The sequence below is a fragment of the Canis lupus genome, chromosome Y (genome assembly GCF_048164855.1).
Source record: "Canis lupus baileyi chromosome Y, mCanLup2.hap1, whole genome shotgun sequence".
Classification (NCBI taxonomy): domain Eukaryota; kingdom Metazoa; phylum Chordata; class Mammalia; order Carnivora; family Canidae; genus Canis; species Canis lupus.
In genome coordinates, this window is record NC_132877.1 from 7,724,966 (window position 1) to 7,729,286 (window position 4,321).

The 4,321-nt window shown below is 37.1% G+C and overlaps 1 pseudogene; it reads right to left on the bottom strand.

Moving 5' to 3' along the window:
* Positions 1-1,979: 1,979 nt before the first annotated feature.
* On the bottom strand, positions 1,980-2,812 carry LOC140629078 (non-selective voltage-gated ion channel VDAC3 pseudogene; annotated as a pseudogene).
* Positions 2,813-4,321: the final 1,509 nt, after the last annotated feature.

Below are 4,321 nucleotides of genomic sequence, written 5' to 3' on the forward strand. Positions count from 1 at the left end.
TAAAGGACATATCTTTGCATGACTTTGTCCGTGACTGAAAAAAAAAAAAAAACATATGCCTCAATAATCATTCAATAAACATTTACTGAATGCCCATTTTAGGCATTATTGAAGCATGTTTCAACAAGGATACCAAGCAATGTATTTGGTGTGATGCAAATCTGAAAATCAATAAAAGTCTTTTATCTGGAAGGCTTTACAAATATTTAGGATACAGTTTAAAAATTATAAACTGATTTATTAGAAATGGATATAAAATACTGTAGAAATTCAGGAATAGTTATGGTTAATGTTACCCAAGTAAGTGAGGTTGTAAGATGGAAAGACTCAGCGGTATAATATTTGCACAGCTTTTTCAAGCACTTGATGAAGTCTTTAAGTTTCATAACAAACATCAGTAACATCAGTGTTGCCTTTTTATAGAAAGGAAGCAGAGGCTTTCAGTGGTGAAGTGGCTCACACCAGGCCAAATGTCTAACCAGAAGCAGAGTCAGGATTTGAATCTCAGTCTACTTTATTCTTCACCTTATCTTGCCACTTTTTCATGTTAGATTTTTAAGGTTAAGTAGGAATTCATCAACTGGTAGAAGAAATGAAATCTCAACCTGAGAACTGAACATTTGGAAAGTTCCTAATAGGTTAAAATTTGTTGAATTGGGGCCAGACCATTTTGAGGAAAGGAAAGCAAGATGGAAGGCACTTGGGATATTTTGAGGATGGCTCAGGGATGAAATGATCAGTAAATAATTAAGGGTTACAATGGCGGGAAAGGCAAGAGAGTGGCAGAGAAAAGCTGAACACCCATGGTCAGAGAATGAATGACTTTATTTAGAGAATTTTTCCTTTAAAACACTTATGCTCTCAAACTTATGTAAAAGATTATTTTACTGGATCCTGAATTACAATTTTTGAAAGTTCTGTCACTCTGCTCATATTTGCATAAAATGCCTATATATGGCTTCTATATATGGCTCATAGTTGCTAAAATGTGTTTCTGTTTGTTTTTCTTTGTTCTTGCGTTTATACCTTGATGTTTTGTATCACTGAGTCATCCCTTCTTTTTATACCTATAACCCTAACGGCGATATGCCTGGTCCTCCTAATCTATGTTAAGGAGGACCCTATGACTGTGTGCATGTTCATAATTTGAAACATCATTAATTTTTGGCATATTTAATTCTGTTAGCAGTTCTAGAGATATTTAAGTGAGAGATCAAGCATAACCTGTCAACTTCTGGCTGACTTACCATAGTATCAATGGAAAAACTTTAGTTTACTAAACATACAAATTTGGGTAGCAATCAAGTGACTCAGTTCCAAATGGAATTCTTTAGAATTAATGCCAACTTCCTTTGGAGTTCTTCCCCAAATGCAAAAGTTTCCAGCTCCTCCTGTATTGTGTTGGAATTCCCATCAGTGACAATCAGGGACTGGGCTCATGCACTGCTAACTAATGCTTAGACTAAGTAGAATCATGTTGTACCAATACAGTATTGATTGTATTGTATGAGTTGTGAATCATCTTATAAATATCCTTTTCCCAGGGGGAGTCAGTATAGTGTTTCAATACTTAATGTTTGTCAGATACATATAAGTATTTGTGCATATATTTAGTTAAGGACTCTTGCCATAGAATCTATGGACTTTTGTCAAAGAATAAAAACATGAAACTGGATTTCCATGAGACAGCAAAGAGGAAAAAATCTGTGTAGGCACAGTGAATGTTGGTTGTTATTTTCAGGCACTGATAAATGATTGGCAAAGACATCAAAGTAGGCATTTTGTCCTTATGTGGCCAATAATAATTAAAGGAAACCATCTGTGTTCTTAACAGATTTTCTGGAAAACCTCAAAATTTTAGCTGACAAGTCATATGACTTGACTTTGTGTTATGCTGCGTGAGGTTTGTGATACTGATTTTAGCATAGTGGGTTCTCTTCACTTTCAGGGACAAATCAGATGCTTTACTCAAAACCACATTAAGCCTCTAGTTCAAATCCCAACCCAAACTTGTGATCTTCTGCACTGAAGTTCTTTCCATCAGTTAAAGCTAATAGGGTCAGTTTGACTCCTTATTGAAGGGTCTCAGTATAACCCAGTCCAATCAGGCTGGCATTATTTACTTTAGCAGATAGAGAATTTCTACAATCCAGCTTATATTTAGCAGTAATGCCAAAACAGGTATTGTTATTGCTGGCCATCCAAGCAAGGGTTTATTGATGTTTTAATCTTCTTGTTAGCCTTCTGGTACATAGAGCCTCCAAATTCAGTGCTATCATTCACATGACTGTGCAGCTGTAAGTATGCAGCCTTGTAACCCAGGGCAAAATTATTCTGTGACAGCTTGGGTTTGGCTGTGTCAAAATTCATTTGATAGCCAGCAAGCCAAGCTTCAAAGGCTAACAGCCCAGCCATACAGGGTTGGTTCAGAAAAATCTATATCAACATTACTGCCAAGACTGAAACAACCTGGTTAACAGGAGGCCTTCAATTTTCCACTCTTCTTTCCTGTATTTGGTATGAATACGATATCAGGAGTCAGTTCTCCAAAGAAATTTCTGTTCCAAGAGTATTGTCTGTGTTCCATTTCTGGATGAATGAAGATAAGTCCATAGTTACAGACCTTACATGTGTTCTCTAGGTTGCCTGATGGTTTCCCTGTATCAGTGTAAGAATGACCAGAAGTAGAAAGTTCCACTCCACTATAGGACTTGGTTCTCAGATCTATTTTGACCATGCCAAATCCATATTCTTTATTGAAGACCTCTCTGGCAGCTTTTCCTAGGTCATAGTAAGTCAGTGTGTTACACATCTCTCCAGCCAGAAGGCCTGTCTCCAGGGCAACAGCCAGGGTAATGCTGAAGGTCTTCTGTTAATATGACTCCTCTGTGCAGTGCTAAATTATTTCATATCTCCTAACGCAGTGGGTGAACACCCTTTGGCCCAAGAGACTATTTTTTAAAAGTCCCGTTCAGATATTTTAATGGTTTTTGGAATTAAAATTCAAAAACTGGAGCAGCACTGTAATTAATCAAATTGGGAGCTTAAGTAGAATTGATTTTTGCCCTAACCTTAAATAAGAAATACAAAACCATTCACTGAAAAGAAAATGATCACTAACAAAATACTGGGTTTTTTGTTTGTGGATTATGCCAAATTTCCTATATTTTTAAAAAATATAACAAGTGTACTAAGTATAATAAGAGGAATCAGATTTGTGAACTAGATCCACAAATTTGCTATTTCAACTACTAACAAGTGAGCTGACTGATATTTATGCAACAAACACTTGATTTTGTCAGTAACTCCTCACAACTAGATATGGTGCAAGATACTTGATAAAACAGCTTTTGTTTCCTGGTTTCCAGGAAGGAGGAGTAAGAGATATGTATGAACACAAATAGGCATATTTATAAAATCAATAGCTAGTCCTTACTGAATGTTTTTCTGAGCTAAGTTCATTGTCACATGTAGCAATCACAACCCTAAAAAGAAGGTACTGTTATAAACCCCATTTTACATTGAGATAAAAGTTCAGACTTAAGGATTTAAAAACACTTTCTGAGGGTCACATATCTATTGGGGAAAGAGCAGGAGCTCCAAATAAAGCTGTATGACCCATAGCTTGTACCCTAAATTTCAGCAATGGATTTTTAATTTCTTCTGTTAGTGCCATTTTTGGCCTAAGGCCTTAAGTAGACACATCACAGATTCTACCTTGTCTGCTCATTCTTGCCTCAAGGCCCCTCTAGGCTGTGACATTTCAAAGAAACAAACCCCATCTCGGGAAGCCTTAACAGAAGCTGTGGAGATTGTTGCTGAAGATCTGAGACCATGCACGGGGGAATCAGAACTCACTGCAAAGCTCCCCCACATCCCCACTGATGTCCTCCTTTCTAACATCCCACCCCTGTCAGCAATGTTCTTATTCCACCTTTTCTCCTCCATTCTGTCCCCGTGCCATCTTGGCCTTCCCACTTTATAGTCTTAGGACACTTAGCCTCACCTTATCTCTGTGTTCTCCCTTGCATACCCACTTGGTGCCCTTGTCTAAACCAATGTTTCTTCTTCTTCTTCTTCTTCTTCTTCTTCTTCTTCTTCTTCTTATTATTATTATTATTATTATTATTATCATTATTCATTAGGAAGTAGGGGAGGAGGAATGGGAATGTAAATGTCAATTGTATCATGCTAATTATTGAAATCGAATTGAGCCACCCTCAATAAATCATGCAGAATGGATTCACATTCGAAGAGTATTTGTGTTTTTGGACTTGAGTCAGATTTCACTGACCAAGTGGTGGTGCTGACTGCTCTTGAA